The 22,832-nt window shown below is 37.8% G+C and overlaps 1 protein-coding gene across 14 annotated transcripts in view; it reads left to right on the top strand.

Moving 5' to 3' along the window:
- Positions 1–22,832, top strand: part of BBX (BBX high mobility group box domain containing) — a 278,769-nt gene that overhangs the window by 66,619 nt on the left and 189,318 nt on the right. For 2 of the 14 annotated variants that reach the window (XM_036850542.1, XM_036850535.1), the window contains exon 3: positions 19,186–19,263. The exons of 8 other annotated variants lie outside the window; for them this stretch is intronic. The gene's annotated coding sequence lies outside the window, so the exon portion shown is untranslated. Of the gene's footprint in view, positions 1–10,494; positions 10,607–19,120; positions 19,264–22,832 lie in introns of those variants that run through there. 4 more of the 14 variants (XM_036850540.1, XM_036850538.1, XM_036850539.1 and 1 more) reach the window with 4 other exon arrangements.

Here is a 22,832-nt window from a genome sequence, read left to right as displayed (position 1 = left end):
GTTTAGAAGTCATTTTATGCAATTTCTCCTATTTTTAATGCAAACTTGATTTTAATGGGGGAAAAGTAAGGAAACATTTTATTATTTGAGCTTATTAATTACACTCAATGAGTAAATGTCTTTTGAACATCTGCTATTTGACCATTATCTTGTTGTGTTTAGGAAGGTAGAAGTGTACTTGGTTACTTACTCTCCAAAATCTTGTAAGAGGACTGAGAAAACAAAGCTATAGAAAAAAATAGAGAACAGTTGAAGTCAAAGGAGTTTAATCCTAATTCAGAACTATCCTCTAGGTTTTCTGCCTCCTAATTTTGTTTCCAGTGTGCCTTTTTGATCAAGTTACTTGGTTCTCCAGATAATTATTTGAAAACAAAAATGTAACAGAGAAATGACCACTGATTCATATACTCCAGCTGCTTCTAACTCATCAGCACTGGTTTACGTGATCAAATGATTCTTGGCACTGTTTCAAGAAGTTCCACCAGAGGAAGCATGAAAGCCTAAGTGTTGGCTTGGTTTTTGAGCAGTGCCACATAGCAGTTCTTTTTCAAAGTTTCGGAAGTGGAATTGTGCTCTTCATTTTCTCTGGGAAGATATCAGAGGACAGTTAACCTGTTGTTCAAGTACAGAAGTATCTCAGAATTTCTTTATGCCTGCTTTGAGAATTTTGGCCTTCTTAATCACAAAAAAGGCACATAGATGTATTTAAAGAAAGGACAATATCTAGCAAAACAAAATTTGTTTCAAAAGTGTGATTTTCACAGTTGGCTGGAAATTTTGCCTTGTGCTCCATGAATTTTGATTAGTTCCTTTATGCCCTTGTTTTAGTGCTTTCCAACATTTTGGGGTGTAATTTGGTCCCTTCATCCTTTCTACAGATCTTAAATCCTTTCATTTTTTCCCAGGAATATATTACTTCACAAGTACAATATGAGTTTTACAGTTTCAAATAGGAAGTATTTCTTGTAAACAATTCTGAAAATATTTTTATAAATAACCATTCCGTGGGACCAGTAAGGGTGTATCAGCTTTAAGCATGAAGATTTTATGAGTGAAATAATTAGATATATGTGTTATATTATAAACAAAATTATTTATGTATGTTCATATACATGTATCTATTGTATTTCAGTTTTCTAAATCTTCATCTCTCTTATTTTACCACTCCCTCTCTTATTTCTTTATATCATTTTAGAGTTTAACCTTTATCCAGAGCACTTCCTACTTACATAGATGAATCCCTCTTGCAGTGACCGTGTCGGGCTGTGTTTCACATCTGAGAGCTTATTTACCTATTACTTAGTCTATCATAAAAAGCCATGCCAGTGGGCCTACAACCAGCACTTGGGGTTTGGGACAGATAGTAGGAATTAAGCTGTTCGGGAGTGTGAGGTCAGGGGTTCCACTCATCAATAAAAGCACAGGCTGTGTGTGGTTCCAAGAGAAGTCACAACTTTGCGTGCCCCGGTATTGCCGGAAACTTAGTTACTGACGTTTTGTGACCTTGCCTCCTTAACACAACCCATAATACCTCCAGCTTCCACACATTATCCACTCTTGGGAAGTGGCCAATTTCCTAAAGGTTAATGCCATTCTGGATGGGTTTTTTTCCCCACAGTCTTAAGGACAGAATCATAGATTAAGTGTAGAATCATGTCATTAGCTTTCAAGGTATATTTCCCTTCTCCTTGGTGCTTGTAAGTTCTAGAAGAAGCCTTTTTTCCTTTTAAAACTATAATGCCTATCTAAAAAATAACAAACAAAAAACCAAACTTAGATAACATTTTTCATAGGACAGTGAAAAAAGTTATAAAAATAATGAAAGAGATTAAAACAATAGCTAGAGAATTTGGGGAACAGTGCAAGTCCAATAAAAGAGGTTTAGAAAGACTTGGTTTATGATTCAGAAACAGCTGCTTTAAAGGGGAGGAGAAGCAGGAGGCATTTGAGAAGCATGTGGAATTCCCTGCTCCCCCAAATTTTATTCTTCATTGAAGAACAAATGTATTTTTAAACTTTCCAGTATATGCTAAAAGCACCTGATTTCAAGAAAGAAAACCTAATTCAAATCTTTCCTTTTAAAGCTTATTTAGTATGTGAGTTGCTTGGCCTCTACAGAGCTTAGTGTCTTTCTCTGTAAAATGGAAATAATGTTTACCTCAGTGGTTTTTCTATTAACTGAAAATATATTGTAAAATATGCTTGCTAAATTTCCATCAGTAAAACCTTATGTATTGTAGACCCATCTTAGATATCTGTGTATCAAGGGACTTGCTAAAACATTGACAAATTATGACTTTCAAACCTGAGACCTCATAGAGCTAGAGAGATGTTAGAGGATAATAGAAAAACAGCTTTTCTCTGGAAAAGTTATCAGGTTAAAAAACATGCAAATAAATAATATATGTAATCTGATTGGAGAAAATATATTTCTACTAAATATGATTTACTTGTTTTATAAGGAACTATAAAAATTAATGAATGTTCATCAAAATATACAAACAGCTCCTACAGCTCAACAACAACAAAAAAACAACCCAATCAAAAAATGGGCAAAAGACCTTATAGACATTTCTCCAAAGACATACAGATGGCCAGTAGACACATGAAAAGATGTTCACCATCACTAACTATTAGAGAAATACAAATCAAAACTTCAGTGAGGTACCATCTCACACCAGTCAGCATGGCCATCATTAAAAAGTCTACAAATAACAAATGCTGGAGAGGGTGTGGAGAAAAGGGAACCCTCCTACACTGTTGGTAGGAATGTAAGTTGGTGCAGCCACTGTGGAAAACAGTGTGGACGTTCCTCAGAAAACTAAAAATAGAATTACCATATGATCCAGCAATCCCACTCCTGGGTATATACCCAGACAAAACTATAATTCAAAAAGATACATGCACCCCTATGTTCATGGCAGCACTATCCACAATAGCCAAAACATGGAAACAACCTAAATGTCCATCAAGAGATGAATGGATAAAGATGTGGTACATATATACAATGGAATACTACTCAGCCATAAAAAAGAATGAAATAATGCCATTTGCAGCAACATGGATGCAACTAGAGATTATCATACTAAGTGAAGTAAGTCAGAAGGAGAAAGACAAATACCATATGATATCACTTATATGTGTAATATAAAATATGGCACAAATGAACCTATCTACAAAACAGAAACAGACTCACAGACATAGAGAACAGACTTGTGGTTGCCAAGGTGGAGCAGGATAGGGGAGGGAAGGACTGGGAGTGTGGGATTAGCAGATGTAAACTATTATATATAGGATGGATAAACAGCAAGGTTCTACTGTATAGCACAGGGAACTATATTCAGTATCCTATGATAAACCATAATGGAAAAGAATATAAAAAAAGAACGTCTATATGTGTATAACTGAGTCACTTTGCTGTACAGCAGAGATGAGCACAACATTGTAAATCAACTATACTTCAATAAAAAAATAAAATTTAAAAAAAATTTAAAAAAGAAAAAAAAAATCAATGAATGTTACACCTGTTAGTAATAGCACGCAGTTAAAAGGAGGACACAAATCCCATACCTAGTAACATTCTATTTATTTTAAAGCGTCTTAATACTAATAGAAATATTTCCTTGAGCAGAATACTTTAGGTAATTAAAATGTTCTTATTAAGATTTCATGAAGATAATAAAAGAATATTTTGAATGTATGTGGTGAGGAGAATCTGTAACTTACTGGTGAATATATACCATTTAGCCTTTATAATCATTATGACACAAAGAAATATTACTTTGAATTTTTTTGGCATTGTATATATAACTTAATTTTGATTATATGGTAGCTATGACTGTGGCTTTATATTAAAGAGATTAATTCCATCACAAAGTTAATAATCTCTCAGTATAGTATGAGTTTGACATTTGGGAAAACTTATAAGCCTATGGGCCTGTAAAATGTAATCTACTTACTATACTATACTTTTTTTTTTTTTTTTTTTTATCTTAATGTCTTGGGTTAAAAAAAAGGTTTGTTAAGATCACCAGGTGTTCTCTGAGAGATTGCTGATTTTTAAAAATATCTTAAGATGATTTTTAGTATAATAGCTGCCTTAGCATTGAACAGAATGCTCAGCCTTAATGTCTCTTGAAGGCTAATAATGCAAGGAAATCTTAGGGGAACTTGAAACATTTAAAGATAGATCTTTGCATACAACCTAAAGTTTTACTTTAAAGTTTGTTTATTTTGCTATATTTACCAGTATGCACAAGCTCAGGCTTTATGAACAAAAGGGGCACATGCAACTTTCAGAACTACCCCCCCCCCCGCCCAGTAACTTTTTCAAATTGGTATGTTTAGATTTATCAAAATAGAATCAGATTTGGGGAATTGCAGGAGTATTACTTGTTCACTGATCCCGAGTCTCCTTCCTATTACACATACCTTAAAGGATCAACAGTTTCTGTTAATTTGTGCCATATAGTTTATGAGAGAGTGTTTTTTTCCAGATTAGGGTTAGGAAGTTCTCTTAGCACTATACTTTTCAAAGACCTCCATATGGAAAAAATAGAAGTATGATATTTGGGGAATTTTTATTGTCTGACTATATTTAATCATAGTTTCACATTTCTAAAAAGCTAATTATCTGAAATTAGAGACTAACTGGTGTTTTGCTAAATCTTTTAACACCCTTGTTGGTAGTTCAGGGATCTTCTGCATTTGGCCTATGGCAGTTCCAATAGCAGCAATCAGTTAACCAATATAAAAAGTGTTTATCTGACACTGACCTTGTGCTAGGCACTTTGCTGGATATTATGGGGTAAACAAAGCCCCTTGAGCTAGTCAAAAAATTTTAAGTGATCATGACCCTAAGGCATATCTTTTGTCTGAAAACGGGATCTGGACATATTCAGGAAAGTGGGTACTGAAGCATCAACCCAGAATTGTTTCCTTTTTATTTCCCCAGCCAGTTGCCAGAGAAGTAATCACTAATCCTCTAAATCCTAATCACTTTTGGTGATCCAAGATTATCACTATCTAAAGAGATAGTGGCAAAGGAAACCTTGAAGGAGACGAAAAACAGGCTTGAAAACTTGCAGCTGATCTTTCAACATTTATTGAGTGCAACACAGTGTACTAGATGCTGGGGTTGTGAAGATGAGCAAAACGTGGATTCTTTTCTGTGGGCTCTCACAGGGTAATGAGATCTTTAGTCACAAACGAGAGTCATCCGTGCTGTAATAATGGCACGTGCAGAGCTTTTGGGAACACATGGAATGCAGCCTAACTCTGCCTGAGGGAAATAGGTAAACTGAGATATCCAGCAGTCCCTTTAAGTGAAAAAAACCAGGTTTTAGATTTAGGCAGAAGGCACAGAGGAAAATAATGTAGATTAAAAGCCCAAAACACAGTTATCCACAGGAACTCAGCAATAACATGGCATGAGCATGAGATTGAAGACTTGCCAGTGGAATAGAATTGCAGTTCAGTAGTTGAAAGGGACATTTTGCTGGGCCCTGATACTTTCAGAGGTAAATGCTTTTCATTGTGCCTGTATCAGGTCATCAGTGAGAGCTGATTAAAATGATCACATTTTCCCCCAGGGTCAGATAACAATTATTAAATAGATAGGGAGTAAACCCCAAATTATATCACAGGCCAAGTTTTTGCAATTTTTCTTTTATAGTTTTCCTTTTAGGCACCTAATTAGATTTTTAAAATATAGGTTTATTTTTCTTGGGCTGAGTCCCCCGACCCCGTCCCCCATCTAGTAGCAGATATTTTTTTCATGTTCCCAATTTCAGGCCTCCATTTAGTTTCTCCATTCTGTTGCACATTATTCTCTTCCAGGGACCAACTTCCTTCTTGACTTCTTCCCTGAAGCCCTTACTTCTGTCAGTGTCACTTAGATTCCCAGCTCTTTGTGTCTCATCGCTGGGGTGCTTCATAGACCTAAGGCCCTCCAGGCTAACTATAGAGAAGGTGGATGATGGAGATGGGGGTGAGACTAAAGGTGCTATCGTTATACTCATCTCTAAAGAGGCAGCAGTATTATAGGGTAGTTGAGAGTGTGAGCCCTGGAGTCAGGCTTCTGAGCCTCAGGCCATCTCTTTCCCTTCGTAGTTCTGTGGCCCTAGGCAGATTGCCTTACCTCTCTAGGAGTGATAATAATAGTATCTACTGTGCCATAGAATTATTAGGAAAATTAGATGAACTAAGACACATCACATAATGGAGCTCAAAAATGTTAGTTATCATTATTTAGTAAACTCAAGTTTGTTGCTGGCGTGGTGCTAAGAACACTATCCCTTTTAATCCCCACAGCAACCTTATACATAGGTGCTGTTTAATACCTTTTACATCTAAGGAAACTGAGCCTTAGAAAAGTTAAATAACTCGCCCAAGTCACATGGTCTGGATTCAAACTCTGATCTCTGCTATTCCAAAATGCCTGCTTTTTGGACTAAAACCATGATGCCCCGTGGGAAACACAGAAAAGAGCAGGAATGCTGCCATAGCTTCTCACTGCAGTTTTTGTTGATTATACCAGCAGTTTCAGTGGGGCAAGTACATGTACCAGCAAACTTTGCTGGACCATCCATCTGCAGGATTGAGTTCTAGTTCTGGCTTTCATTTGTGATGTTGAGCAAATCACTTCAATACTTTTGAGGTTCAGTTTCACAATCAGTAGCCTGGAAATAATATTAGAATTGCTTCAAGGGTCAAGTGAGACTGTAATAATAGTAACCACATAATAATTCATGGACTAGAGTAAGCTTACCATATGAACATTTTAAATAGAACAGGTAGTATCAGTTAACTCTTTAAAACCTTATCTCCCCTTCCATGTTATTTGAATTTTATTTGCTACTTTTGAAAGTGAAAGGTTTATTTTGTGCTTCTGGGAATGAACCTAAGGTTCTAGGGCACTCAGCACAGGGCACAGTAGGGCACAGTAGCTTGGGAACTGAAGTTTTGGACTACCAAACACCATAATAATAAAAAACATTTAGTGAGCAGATAATTAATAAAAGCAACATGTATTTGTATATTGGTGGTTGGGAGGGTGATAGGCTTGGTACTAAGGTGAATGAGCATCACATCTTAAAAATGTTAGGCCTCTCTTTTCCATGAATCTTTTGTTATATCAGCAGATTGAGGTTTTGGATGGGACATATATAGAGTTACATCTTTCTATATGTTACTCAGCCATCCATCAGTATCAGTGATCCAGAACCCATATGACCTCTGGAAATAAATGTCACTAAGTTGATGTATGTATTTTATAGAAGACACCCATCCCTTACTTAAACCATTTTTATCAGAATTAAACAGATTTAGTTAGCTTTTTGGCTGATTTCCACAATTAGAATGGAGAGGGGAGCTTCATGCAGGCACTCAGTAGTGAGAACCTAAGTTTTCTCCGTATGGAGTTTTAAAGTAAAGCATGTTCACTTCTGTGAACTCATCTCAGTTTTGTGAGATAGTTTAAGAAAATGAGATGAACTTATTTTTATAGGGAAGAAAGGTGTAGCTCAGGGTGTTTCAGCACCTTGGCTTAGGGGCTGGCAGCTCGTGATTGGTGGGCCAGGAATTGAACCCACATCCCCTGCTTGCTGGCAGAAATGCAAAATGCCAAACACGAGGAGCAGCAAAAGCCTTGGGGGCATTATATGAATACTTTGCAGGATTGGTGTTAGTAATAATTGTCTGGGAAACACTAATAAACGGTTAAATCATGTTGGTGTGGTCTCAGAAGTTCCCCATTTTGAGAAGATTTTCATTTATAATAGCTTAAAATTAGGAGACAAAACTGTTGTGGTACTCAAAGAATATAACCACAGGTAACTGGAAAACTTAGTTGCTCCATGTGGCTCATTTCTTGAGGTTCTAGATTGCTGTCCTTTTTTTAAAAAAAAAAATTTATTTATTTATTTTAAGCTCTTAGTAACAGTTGAAAGGTGCTCTGGACTGGAAGAAGGGCTCACCAGTCTTTAAACATTTTTGCTGTAGTAAAAGAATTTTGAAAACTATTGGATTCTGTCATATATTTCTTCAATGACATTTAAAAATTTTGTCATAGGTGTAATCATTTGCTAATGATATAATCGTCATTGATTGTAAATGTTGACATTTCTTAATAAAATTGGTATAGCCTTTTAAAATGTATTTACTTGAATCAAATACCATAGCTGTTTAATATTTACCTACCACTATCCATTTACAAACTACTCTTTAACAGTCAAATTTTAGTGTTAATTTTTCTCCTTGAAGTCTTTATTATTATACTTTTCCCACTAAATTTTATCCTTATGTATTATTACATTTAAAAAATCTATTTTTGATCACCCTATGGTACTTCTGGTGACAAAAGTTAATTTATTGTGATCACAAGACTTTAAGTGATATTTAAGTTATTACAGTGATTATTAGTACACAGTTGATCAAAATAACATGTGAATTACAAATTTTGATAAATAATATTAGAGAAAAATATTATTTTACTGGAAATTTATCTCAGTGCATTATTGGTACTTTTCTTCTAGTTAGTTCATATATCAGCACGTGAATATTATTCACTGCAGAAAGAGTTCAGCATACTTTTCATTCATTTTAATATATACACTGTAATTTTGTTTACATAAATATGTTGAAGAGGATGAGAGTATTATTACAGCAGTGTCACTCAGTTCTTTGAACTCCTCCTCAGTTATATTCAAAACCACAGTGCTCTATCATTTAAAATTGTCTTTGATGATTTATCAGCTGACAACCAAATTAGGTCCTCCTCCAATTTTATTCCAAGCAAAAAATTGGCAAAACCACCTGAGTTGCAGGAGTTAGGGCCACACACTTTTTCGCTACCAGTATTTCTAATTGTACCCTTATGTCCTGCTCAGAGGTTTTTTCCTACCATGAGCAATGCCCCAGAGTGACATTTGTGATGAGTGACTGTGTGCCTTGATTTTGTAAAGTGGGAGAGGGGGGATAGGAAAAGAGGGGATGGGACAGGTGAACCTGCTCTCTAGGGGCATTCTCAGGCAGATAAGTGTACTTACAAAGGTTGATCTGGAAATTGATTGACCATCTATGTGCCTGCATACCCTTCATACCCCTTAGAAAGTCTTATGCACTTGTAGGAGTTTGCCTATCCTAATTTGAAGACTGTTGTCCTAGTAACCAGTGGGCTCTTAATTTAAAAAAAATTCTCCCCCGATGTGTGTGTGTATGTGTGCATGCGCGCGCACACACACTTGTCCTGTAAACTTAGAACAGTGCTGGCCAAGGTAAATAGTTTATGTTGTCTAGGCTAATGTTAAAAGTCTTAATTGCTTCTAAGCATCTGTTTATAAAGCGTCTTTTCCTGAGAATGAATCTTCACAATCCTAATTCTCTATAAATTCTCCAGGTCAGGATTAACACTCAAATTGCCTGTAACTTTTTTTCCTACACGTCTTTTGCTAGTCCTACTCACATTTACTAGCACCTTGGCAAAGCGTATTTTAAATAGCTCAGTGTAAGGAGTTGTGTGCAATTTTGAGTAAACAACAAACAGTTGGCCACAGTCAGATTACTTTTTTCCCCTGCTTTGTCTCTTTTGCATATCAGTTCATAAAATTACTACAAGAGACCTCAGATGTAATTTACGTTAACTCTTTCCCTTTACAGAAAATGAAACCAGAGAGATTAAGCCAATTGTTCAAGGTCATCAAGGTGGTATTAGAATAGGAGAACCGGTGTCTCCTAACTTCTATTATTATACCCATTGCTGCATCACACTTTCTGCTGCCTTTTGCTAAATTGCATTCTTTACCTCCGTCCTATTTAATATTATTTCTCCTGGCGACTGGGAACTAGCTTTTGTCAACTCAGCATTATTGTTTAAATAGAGAGGCATTTACTTTTTTCATTGAAGACTTTTCTCAAAACAAAAATGCTCCTTATCCCCTGGCAAATACTTTCTGCTTCACAGTAGGACACAGCTAGGCGAGCCTGGGGCCCGGGGCGCCCCAGGGCAGTGGCACTGGGGGAGGGAGGGGATGTTAACAGGTCAGAGTAGAGGTGGATTGGCAGAGCAGGGGCTGGTGGGAGGTGGGAAGCTTACATCATTTCCCTGCAACTGGGCTCTGGCGAGGCTGTAAGGCCTCACTATCCCGTGTGATAGTTTACCAGATTGACAGAGATTCGTAAAAGAAAGAAAAGGTACGGCAGGACCGATGCTCACCCTGTTCATAAATCTGTGCTATAAGCTGAAACTGTCGATAAGTAACTAGAAGCAGCCTGGACGGTCTGTGCTCGCTCCCCCCCAGCTCAGTTCCTTTCTGCTCCGCCCCATCCCTGCTCTCTGCTGCTCAGATCAGCTTCCTGCTTCTCATGAAAGCTGTTCTCCTATAAAGCTGGTCTGCTTTCACTGAAAGCATTATATTCATAAGTCTGAGTCAGGTTTTGTGGAAGTATCGTTGGTTTGGTTTTCTTTGGGGGATGAAAGGGGAGGGAAGAATTTTTTTAAAAAAGGGGCAGGCTAAAAAAGCAAAATCATCATGAATTTTGTTGTCACATCGTGCCGGTGTTATAACCAGCTCTGTAGACTGCTGCACTGAAAACATTTCTGTGAGAGGTATGTGCTTGAAAAATGGAAAGGTGACTGTTGGCTGTGGAGCAGACTGTCCACCCAGCAGCTGCTCGGATGGTTGTAAGGTCGTAATTCTTTCTAGTGTTTTGATATGGAAAGGGCAGTCGTTACTTGGAACGTGGTACAGTTAGCCAGCTCTTGGTAAAATGTTAACTGTATGCTTGGTCCCCACATCAGGACTCCTGAAAAGCTCCTTCACCCTGAATCCATCTAGTCAAATCCACGGCATTATTCCAGGCTCTTTTGGAGGTGGTTGTCTGTAAACAAGATGATCTTGTTTAATATCTCTCTCATTATATCTCTCTCGTTATTTAGAACCACATGACAAAGATTAATGAGAGAGACTTTGAGTAGCCTAGAAGAAGCTTCAGATTCATTTGGAGCTTTTTGCATTGACAGATGGCAAAAGTAAAAGGAAATGGTTGATGATTTACCGTAACCTAAAGTGAAAGTTTTAAAGTTTAGAGGGTGTGTTATATGTAAGTGGAAAAATCTGGAGGGGTCACTAAAATTTAGACTCATAACCCCACCCACTACAGTGGTTGCCTGACCTATATTAAGGCCAGAAGGCTCTGGATGTATCTTTTTCAAAGGGGATTAGGAAATGTGTATAAATGCCTCTATTCAGTGGTCAGAAGAGTAGGATTAAGAATAAGAATATAACCAACACTGGAGGAAATACGGAGGACTGTATATTGGTCCAGGCTATTATGTTATAAAACATTTTAGAAAATATTTAAAGTAGGAAAATATAACATTTTATCATGTACATCTGATAAGCTACTAGTGGCAGGACCATTCAAACTACAAGGGAGCTTCTGCTTGATTTTAAGAATTATTTTATCATGAAATTAACTTGAGAGCTCTTGAATGTTAGCATATTTTAAATTTATCTTACAAACTTTGGAATTAAATTGTTTAAATTTATCAACATATAAACATGCCGATACTGTTGTCCTTTTCCTCAAAGATGGTAATGCTTAAATCACTGAAAGCAGTTATTCACGAATAGAATAGGCTAGCTATTATAACTCAACCTAAATTCTTCCTTTTAAGAGACTGTGCCATTTAAACTTGATTTCTTCTCAGATATTTACAAAGAGAGCTAATCTTCATGATCATAGAATGTAATGTTAACAAGGTAAATCTAATGCAGGCTTCTGAGAAGGAATCCCCTCTACACTATGCCACACACAGACAGGTATCCACCCTCACTGTATTTACCTTGGTCATTCCTAAGTGTAGCTGCATGCTAGAAACCCCTGGAGAGCTTTTTTTTTTTTTTTAAATTAATTAATTAATTTATTTTTGGCTGTGTTGGGTCTTCGTTTCTGTGCGAGGGCTTTCTCTAGTTGCGGCAAGCGGGGGCCACTCTTCATCGCGGTGCGCGGGCCTCTCACTGTCGCGGCCTCTCTTGTTGCGGAGCACAGGTTCCAGACGCGCAGGCTCAGTAGTTGTGGCTCACGGGCCTAGTTGGTCCGCGGCACGTGGGATCTTCCCAGACCAGGGCTCGAACCCGTGTCCCCTGCATTGGCAGGCAGACTCTCAACCACTGCGCCACCAGGGAAGCCCCTGGAAAGCTTTTAATACCTACCATTGCCCAGGCCCAATCCCAGGGATTCTGATTTAATTGGTCACGGGTGGGGCCTGGGCATTGATAGATTTAAAACTGTTCCCAGGTGTTTTCTAATGTGTAGCCAGAGTTGACAACAGTTGCATTACCTGAATGTCCCCAGTGCTGAAGCAGCCTATTCTGTTTTGGGTACTGTTTGTATGACAGCAAATCTGCTTTGCTATGTGTCCTATTAGGTCTGAACTTTGTCACCAGCAGCTCATCAGATATTCAGTATCTCTCCCCTAAGACTTAGCTTTTCCAGGAGAAATAGTCTTAGTTTTTTTCAGTCTCGAGGGCTTGTTTTCTAGGTCCTTTCCCATTCTGGTCACTTCCTGTCATGGAATTGGGCTTGTTTTGTCAGTGTCACTCCTAAGTAGGGTGTCCTGGGGATGGAGCCTATCATTCTAGAAGTGTGGTGTCCAGCACAGCATGCAGAGAATACAGTAAAGCTGCAACTCTCTTGTTCTGGACACTACACTTCTGTTGTTGGTGGCTAAGCTTACGTTAACTTTTTTGCCAGTCATATCACACTGTTGACTCATGTTGAGCTCGAAGTCAGCTCAAGCTTAGTTCTTTTTCACATGAACTGTACTTAAGTCAGGCCTCTTCTACTCCATGCTTGGTGAATTCTTTTTCACTGTAGTACCAGGGTTTGCATTTATACTTGGGAAACATAAGAAGAAAACCCAATGAATCAGTTATTCCACACAGGGAGAGTGATGTATCCAAACTGAAAGCCAGAAGTTTATTATATGCATATAGTAGCGATTTTAAAGAGTGATCTAGGCCATTCGTTTGAATCTACAGTTAAATTTAATCTTGTTAATTCAGTCCATCTTTCCAGCATTTCTTCTGATTCATTACTCAGAGCTTGCTGTTCAAAGTTAGGAACCCATTTGACTGTGCAGTCTGTCTTAATGTTTGTATTCAATACTTGGTCAAATGCCTTTCCAAAATCAAAATACATCCAGGGCATTCTCCTGAACTATTTGTGTAATATCTTTATTTTAAAAGGAAATACATTGAATTTGTCATGGCTTTCTTGTTTTTTTGTTTGTTTGTTTGTTTGTTTTTTCAACAAATAACAGGATCTTGCATTTCATAGCTACTTTTATTTTTATTTATTTATTTATTTTTGTTTATGCTGGGTCTTCGGTTCGTGCGAGGGCTTTCTCTAGTTGCGGCAAGTGGGGGCCACTCTTCATCGCGGTGCGGGGACCGCTCTTCATCGCGGTGCGCGGGCCTTTCACTATCGCGGCCCCTCCCGTTGCGGGGCACAGGCTCCAGACGCGCAGGCTCAGTAGTTGTGGCTCACGGGCCCAGCCGCTCCGTGGCATGTGGGATCTTCCCAGACCAGGGCTCGAACCCGTGTCCCCTGCATTAGCAGGCAGATTCTCAACCACTGCGCCACCAGGGAAGCCCCTGTTTGTTTGTTTTTAATTAATTAATTAATTTATTTTTGGCTCTTCGTGTTGGGTCTTCGTTTCTGTGCGAGGGCTTTCTCTAGTTGCGGCAAGCGGGGGCCACTCTTCATCGCGGTGCGCGGACCTCTCACTATTGCAGCCTCTCTTGTTGCGGAGCACAGGCTCCAGACGCTCAGGCTCAGTAGTTGTGGCTCACGGGCCTAGTTGCTCTGTGGCACATGGGATCTTCCTAGACCAGGGCTCGAACCCGTGTCCCCTGCATTAGCAGGCAGACTCTCAACCACTGTGCCACCAGGGAAGCCCCGGCTTTCTTGTTTAATGACAGAAATAGAAGAAAATATTTTGCAGATGAGCAGGTGACTTGTCTAAGATCACACAGTTTGCTACTGGCAAGGCTAGAACCCAAATCCAGCCCTGCTCATGTTCACTCCAGTGCTCTGTGGATCAAACCGCAAGTGCTGATGCCATTTGTCTTTTAGGATAAGACTTCAAAGAAAACTGAAAGGAAATAAGGCCTACACAGATGCTTCACTGTCTCTTTTGGGATATTTAGTATTTAATCCCATAACACATAGACCAATCAGCTCTTTATTTGTTCTTAATTTACTGTTCTGCCCAAAGCAATAAAAGAGGAATAAAATGACTAGCCAGCATTCCTAAATTAATTGTAGAGAATAGGATTCTTAGGAGTTTGGGCATCCTAGCTCCCTTGGAAAGTTATTTCACCACCCCCTGACCCCCATACATATATACATGCAGTGGGTCATAGTAGAGTACTATCACTTTGTTCATAATGAATCACAGCATGGGAAGTTTTTATATATTAAACGAGAGGCATATATAGCTCGACTTTTAATTTTGCAGATGAAGAAACTGAGGCCCAGGCACAAAAGGCTTCCTGTAGCCATAGTGCTTAGCAGAGTACTTAGTACCTAAGCATACTTAGTACATAGTAAATACTTAGTAAATACCTGGATATTGCACAGCTTTCTTCAATATTGTTTTCTTCTCTATATAGGAATTGGATTTTACCTTTCTTTTCCCCCAGCTTTGCCCTTGGGCATTTATTTCCTTAAAAATGTTGAAATGGAACAGATTTTTCAAGAGTACCTATTACTTTAGAAAAGCTCCAGTGATATAGTAAAAGCTCAGATAACCAGGTTTATTTTTCCTCGTTTTTGACTTACAAGAAAATAAGCTCCTTTCCTCCCCTTTGAAATATCGATTTTAAACAATTCATTTTTTTTTTTTTTTTTTAAAAAGACGAGCTCCCAGAGAATGAATAGCCTAGGGCCAGTCTGTATACATTTAGCCTAAATGTGCACATCCTTGTTAGGGTCCAATGAAAACTGATGCTCACAAGGCTGACCCTAATGTATGATAAGACTTGCAGTCAGTCACTGCTGATTCAATTATATTCACTATACGGTACTTACTAAAGCAAGGAAGTATTCCTGAATACATTTTAGAAAGTTTTTCAATAGCAGTAGTTGAAATAAAAAGGCCTTATAAGTAAATTTAGTCAGTCAAACCCAGCTACTCCTCCAGCTTTTTGGTTATTAATACAGGTTTGAGTGTATGTCCTCCTTCACAGTTTGGGAACAGCCCAGTTTTATTAACCTGAGGCTGGCAAAATATGAACACTAATACCCGTGAAGCTGCACTTTTAGAGTGTTCCTTGCTTCTTTTGCAAAACCCAGTAGTCCCAAGTTCTATTTCCTATTTTGTAAGCATATTTTACATCAATTAATAGTGGTTGTATTTTTACATGGCTATTCTTATCTTATATTCTGAAATCTATTCTCATGACCCATTCATTTTTATGCTTCATAATGATGCTTTTAACTAGATGTTTTTAACAGGAAATGAAGATATAAATGTATACAGAACTATGAACCATGTGTACATGAACTATACAGAAGCACAGCTGAAAACTGTAATATGACAAATAGATGAAGGTATGATTACTAGTGGAATTAGTTAATTCTAGAGTAGTACTCAGTACAGAGTGTCCATATGTAATTTTAAATCAACATGGGATATTGGAAAATAAACATGAAATTGGGAAATACACATTCAATACTTCTTGTAGAATTTTAAAATGTAAAGATCTAAAGCCCTAACCTCTCTAAGGTAGTATTCAGAAAGTGCGTATAGACATTTTCTAAAGCTTCAAACAAATTTCTTTTTACATGGCACATCCCAACAGTCATTTTCCTATGTTTTTTTCTGGTGTTATTGTTTTTATCATTAAGAAACTAAGTCGAACTTATCAAACTTTAGAAAGAAACCTAAATTTTAGGTTCAATTTTTAGTATTTATTTACAAAGCACGTGTTGCTTTTTACACAGTAAACTTAACAGCACGTGTTGCTTTTTACACAGTAAACTTAACACCTCTAACAAAGTGTGTGTGTGTGTGTGTGTGTGTGTGTGTGTGTATGTATGAAGTTGCCCTTAAAGCCCATAAAATGGCAAAGAAAAATTGCAAGAAGATAGTGCACTGTTTGCTAAATTATTTGTAATGAGTAAGTCTGTCTTAGTCTGTTCAGGTTGCTATAACAAACTACCACAGACTGAGTGGCTTATAAACAAAAAAACATTTATTTCTCATAGCCCTGGAGGTTGGAAGCCTGAGATCAGGGTGTCAGCCTGGCCAGGTGAAGGCCCTCTTCTGGATCCCAGACTTCTTGTATCCTCACATGACAGAATGGACAATTAAAGGGCAGTCATCCCGTTCATGCAGACTCCATCCTCATGACCTAAGCACCTTACAGACGCCCCACCTCCTAATACTATCACGTTGGGTATTAGGATTTCAACACATGTATTTGCGGGGGCGGGACACAAGCATTTAGACCAGAGCATTCTGCTGCTGGCCCCCCAGAATTCATGAACTTGTTACGTGCAGAAGGCACTCACACCATCCCAGTAGCCCCAGCATCTTAACTGGTTCCAGGATTGACTCAAAAGTCTCATCTAAATATCATCTGTATCAGGTATGGGTAAGACTCAAGGGATGGTTCATCCTGAGACAAATTCCCCTTTAGCTGTGAACCTGTGAAATCAAGCAAATCATGTGCTTCCAGATTGTAATGGTAGTACAGGCATAACGTTAAACACTCCCATTCTAAGAAGGAGAAATAGGAAACAAGGGGGTGATAGTTCCTAAGCAAGTCAGAACCCAACAGGGCAAACAGCATCAAATCTTAAGGCTCAAGAATAATCTTCTTTAACGTGATGCTCTGCCTGCCAGGCCCACTGGGGCAGGAGCCCCACTTTCTGGACACACTAGAGCATCCCTGCCCCCAGGGCTTTGCTGGGTGCAGTCCCGCAGCCTCTCTCCCGGGTGGGAATGGTACACCTGCGGCTCTGCTGGCTTGGAGTTGCAGGGACCTGCAGCCCCACCTTCACAGCTCTTCTGGGCACTGCCCTAGTGGAGGTCTCTGTGGTGGCCTTGCCCTTGCTGTGGTGCCTTCTGCTTGGGTCTTGTGCCTCTAGCTCCAAGTGGCTCCTTCCCTTGAAATCTAGATGAAGATAGCCACTTCCCCACAGCTCTGCCGGGGAGGGGTCTGGCTCCCATGGCTTTGGGTGGGAGTCTTTTGGCCTGTTGAAACCACGGTTATGCCCTCCCCACTTTTGAAACTGAGCCGGAAGCCCTGATGATCTCTGAATTACCTTGTGCTGAATATCACACGTTTGAAGCAGAATAGCTCTATGGTTCCCTTCTATGAATTTCAAGAAGTCTGACAGCCAACCTTCATTTGTTCAGGTCTCCTTCCCCTCGGGTTCAAATTGCAGTTTTCTTGCTGGGGTGGCTGATTAAATCCCTGGTTCATACGTATACTCATCTTCTCATCGAAAGGTCTTTTGGCCACACCCTTAGTGGTCTCTCCCAAACATGCTTGCTTATTTTTTGTAATATGGATAAGCTTAGAGTTTCCCAAATTTTAAATTTCTGCTTCCCTTTTGATTACAAATTCTGTCTTTAAGTCATCTCTTTCTTCTTCACGTTTTACTATAACATTCGAGGGAAGCCACATGGGACCTTCAACACTTTGCTTAGAAAAAGGTTCAGCCAAATAGCCAGTTTTGTTGGATATTTCTATCTTGCACAAGATAGAACCACAAGTTCTATTTTCCACAAAGTACCTAGGACATGAGCGCAGGTTTAACCACGTTCTTTGCTGCTTTTTAACAAGGGTTGCCTTTCCTTCAGTTTCCAATAACATGTTCCTCATTTCCATCGGAGACCTCATGAGAATGGCCTTCACTGTCCATCTTTCCACCAATATTCTGTCAAGGCCACTTAGGTGTTCTTTAGGAAGACTGAGGCTTTCTCTGCAGCTCTTCTTCTTTTGAGCCCTCACTAGAATAGCTTTTAATGGTCTGTTCGCTGTAATGTAGGCTTTTTCTAGCATGCACTTCAATCTTCCAGCCTCTACCCATTACTCTCATGTTCCAAAGCCACTTCACATTTTTAGGTATTTGTTATAGCAGCACCACACTTTGAGTACCAGTTTTCTGTCTTAGTCAATTCAAGGTGCTATGACAAAGTATCACAGACTGGGTGGCTTGTAAACAACAAACATTTATTTCTCACAGTTCTGCAGGCTAGAAATCTGAGATCACGGTCACAGATTTGACTATGAATGACAAAGCTGCTTACTAGGAGAATTATTATTATTGTATTATTATTATTATTGTATTTCATATTTAGAAAATTCCAAAGAAAATGGATGTTGTGTCTTTATCAAGTAGGTCTAAATTAACCTAAATAAATCACCAAAGCAAATATGTATGACTTGTGAATTGAAACATATTATTTATACCTTAGATACTATCTTTGCATGAATCTTAGAATTATTTGATTCTTTTTATTAAAACACTTTAATTAGATTTATTTGAAGCTGTACAGTACTGTATAAGTATCTCTTTCATTATTCAATAAGGGACCTATCCTCATCTGAGGGTTCAGGAAAACCTGTCTTGGAGGAAGTGATAGATAAGATCTGATGAGTAGAAAATTAGGTAGATTGGGCTGGGAGTGGTGGGAGGGAATGCAGAGGCCCTGAGGTGAGAAAGAGCAGGATGTCTAGGAGAAACTAGAAGAATAGTATGACTGGATTTTAGAAAAGAGCGAGAAGGGTGGAATCATTGAGGTGGAAACCAGAATATATGGTACCTTGTGTGCTTTGATGAGATTACTGCAAGCACAGTGGATAACATTGAAAGATTTTCGGCTAGAGAGTGAGGGGTTTGTATTTACGTTTTGTAAAGATCAGTTTGGTTGCTACAGGAGGGATGCTTTTGAGGGAGGCACAAATGGGGATGAAGAAGTCAGTCAAGAGATTGTTATAGTCATAGCTTAGACCAGGAGGTGGCAGTGAAGATGAGAAGAAATGGACTGATTTACCGTGTATTTAGAAACTTGAATTAACGGTGTTTTATGGTTGACTAGATGTGTGAGAGTGAGACAGAGGAAACCACACATTAACAGTAACATCTGATGCATTGATGATATAGTGACAACTACCGAAACAGGGACAGCCCCAAGAGAAGCAGATCTGTTGGCTGGACTTCTGAAGAGAGGAATGGCATAAGGTAATTGAAGCCTCCAGAATGAATGATTGTTAGCTAAGGAGGAATGTAGAGTGAGAGTAAATTTGACTTGGTAATCCTAGTCCAAGGCCTTGCAAGGAGACTCTTACCCCAAGGAATGAGAACATGAAGAAGTACACACTTCTCACCTGCTTTTTGTTTGCTGTTGTTGTTGTGGAATCAGTATTGCTTTATAATTTTTTAACTAAACTTTTAATTTCAAGATAATTGTCAATTCATGTGCAGTTATCAAAAATTATATGGAGAGATCCCATGTACCTTTTATTCATGTTCCCCCCAGTGATAACTTTTTGCAAAACTATGGTAAAATATCACAGCCAGAGTATCAGCATATATACAGACAATATGTAGAACGTTTCCATCACCTCGAGGATCCCTCATGTTGCCCTTTTTATTGTCACATCCACTTCCCTCTTGCCCTCTCCCGCTTTATAATTGCTTGCAACCGCTAATCTGTTTCCCATTTCTGTAATTTTGTCACTTTAGGAATGTTATAGAAATAAGGTTGTATGGTACGTAGTCTTTTGAGATTGACTTTTTTTCGTTCAGCATAATTCTCTGGAGATTCATGCAAGTTGTGTGTATCAATACAGTTGACTCTTAATATAGGTTTGAACTGTGCAGGTCCACTGAAACATGGATATTTTTCAGTAAATATGTTAACACAGTACTACACGATCTGTGGTTGGTTGAAACCACAGAGGGTCGACAGTAAAGTCACACACAATTTTTGATTGTGTGGTGGGGAGAGGGGGTTGGCACCCCTAACCCCTGTGTTGTTTAAGGGTCAACTGTATACTCTGTGGTAAAATGTCTTTTCATGAATTTTGTTCATTTTCTAATTGGATTGTTTGTTTTTTTTACTGTTTTTTGAGAGTTCTTTATGTATTCTAGATAATAGTTGTCAGATATGTGGTTGGCATGTATTTTTTCCCAATCTATATCTTACCTTTTCGTCTTCTTTATAGGGTTTTTGGCAGTGCAAAAGTTTTGAATTTTGCTGGAGTTCAGTTTATCACTTTTTCCTTTTATGGATTGTGTTTTTGGTGTCAAGTCCAAGTCCAAGAACTCTTTACCTAGCTCTACATTCTGAAGACTTTTTTTTTTTTCTCTTTATAGTTTTGTGTTTGACATTTAAGTTCATGATTCATTGTGAGTTAATGTTTGTATAAGATGTGTTTCTTAGGTTGAGGTCCTTTGGATAGACCTATGGATGTCCAGTTGCTCCAGCACCATTGGTTTGAAAAGCTAACCTTCCTCTATTGAGTTGCTTTTGTGCCTTGGTCAAAAATAAGATAGGCATATTTATATGGGTCTATTTCTGGTTCTCTATTCTGTTTCATTGATCTATTGTGTCTGCTCCTCCAGCAATATCATGCATTCTTCATTATTACTGTAGCTATATATTAGGTCTTGAAATCAGATAGACTGATTTCATTCTTCTTTTTCAAAATTGTTTTAGCTAATCTAGTTGCTTGCCTTTCTATATAAAGTCTAGACTAATCTTGTCTGTCTCTACTGCATCTTCAAAAATCCTGCTTGAAATTTTTTTTTTAAAGGAATTGTGTTAAATCTGTATATCAGTTTGGGGAGAATTTACATTTTTATTATGTTTAGTCTTCCATTTCTTGAACACAGTGTATCTCTTCATTTATTTAGACCTTTGATTTTTTTTCATCAGCATTTTGTACTTTTCAGCATCGATGTGTTGGACATGTTTTTATTAGATTTACAATTAATTCCTTCATTTTAAAAACTACTGTAAATGGTATTACATTTTTATTTTTATTTAGGTTTTTGGCCGTGCCGTGTGGCATGTGGGATCTTAGTTCCCCGGCCAGGGATAGAACCCGTGCCCCCTGCATTAGAAGTGCAGAGTCTTAACCACTGGACCGCCAGGGAAGTCCAGTGGTATTTATTGTATTTTTAATTTTGGTGTCTACATGTTTACTTCTAGTATATAAAAACGTTAATTTTGATGGCCATATGTTCATTGCTCATAAATAAAAATATAATTGATTTTTGTATGTTTAACTTATGACCTTATGAGTCACATACTCATTTTAGAAATTGTCTTCATAGATTCCTTGCAATTTTCCATATAGACAATCATGTCATATGCAAATAGGGATGGTTTTATTTCTTCTTTTCAGGATTATATGCCTTTTATTCCTTTCCTTGATTAACTGTGCTGGCAGAACTACCAGCACTATATAATAAGAGTAATGAGAGTGGATATTTTTGCGTTGTTCCTGATCTTAGGAAAAAGGCATTCAATATTTTAGTGTTATAATGTTAGCTATACGTTATTTTTAGATGCTCTTCATCAAATTGAAGAAATTTTCCTCAGTTCCTCTTACTGAAAATTTTTATCATGAATGGATGTTTAATTTTGTTGAGTACTTTTTCTGAATCAATTGATATGATCTATGATATTTCTCTTTTTACCAGTTAATGTGGTGGATTGTATTAATTGATTTTTGAATATTGAACTATCCTTGCATTCCTGAAATAAATCTCTGGTTATGCTATATAATTCTTTTTATATATTGTTGAATTCTATTTGCTAATATTTTGTTAAGGATTCTTGCATCGGTGCTAATGAGGGATATTGTTGTATAGTTTTCCTTTTTGGTACTATCTTTGTCTGGTTTTGGTATCAAGGTAATACCAAAATCATTTTTCTATTTTTAATTTCATTGATTTCTTCTCTTTATTATTTCCTTAATTTCTACTTGTTTGGGTTTATTTGGATCTTTTTCAAGGTTCTTGAGGTGGGAGTTTAAATGACTGATTTGGAAGATTTTCTTTTCCAAAAGAAAGCATTGAGTGCTACAGACTCCCTTCTCAGCACTGCTTTTGCTAGTTTCCACAAATTTTGTTAGGCTGTATTTTCATTTTCCTTCAGTTCAATGTGTTTTTAAAAAATTTCCCTTGAGACTTTTGATTCATGGATTATGTATAAGTATATTGTTAGTTTTCAAGCGTTAAGGAGTTTTCCTGTTATCTTTCTGTTAATGACTTCTAATTTGATTCTATTGTGATCAGAGAACACACTCCTAAGATTTTAATTTCTTTAAATTTGTTGATGAACTTGTTTTATAGCCTAGCATATAGTCTTTCTTGGTATGTATTCCTTGGGCACTTGAAAAAGAATGTGTATTCTGCTGTTGTTGGGTCAAGTGTTCTATAAATGTTGATTAGATCCTGTAGATGATGTTTTTGAGATCTTGTATATTCTTTCTGATTTTCTCTCTAGTCATTCAGTCAATTCCTGAGAGAGGTTTGTTGACATCTCACACTCTCATATCAGTTTGATAGGTTTTTATTTTACATATTTTATAGATCTGTTATTAGTACAGACATATTATAGGATTGCTCTATCTTCTTGGTGGTATGGCCCTTTTATCATGAGGCCCTTAATGTCCCTCTCCCTGTGTCTGGTGATTTTCTTTGAAGTCTACTTTTCTGATTAATATAGCATTCTTGCTTTATTTTGATTAATGTTTACAGGATATGCCATTTACATTCTTTTACTTTGACCTACCTAT

The sequence above is a fragment of the Balaenoptera musculus genome, chromosome 4, assembly GCF_009873245.2.
Source record: "Balaenoptera musculus isolate JJ_BM4_2016_0621 chromosome 4, mBalMus1.pri.v3, whole genome shotgun sequence".
Classification (NCBI taxonomy): domain Eukaryota; kingdom Metazoa; phylum Chordata; class Mammalia; order Artiodactyla; family Balaenopteridae; genus Balaenoptera; species Balaenoptera musculus.
Note: the sequence above shows the minus strand (reverse complement) of the source record. Positions and strands in the feature narration are given on the sequence as shown.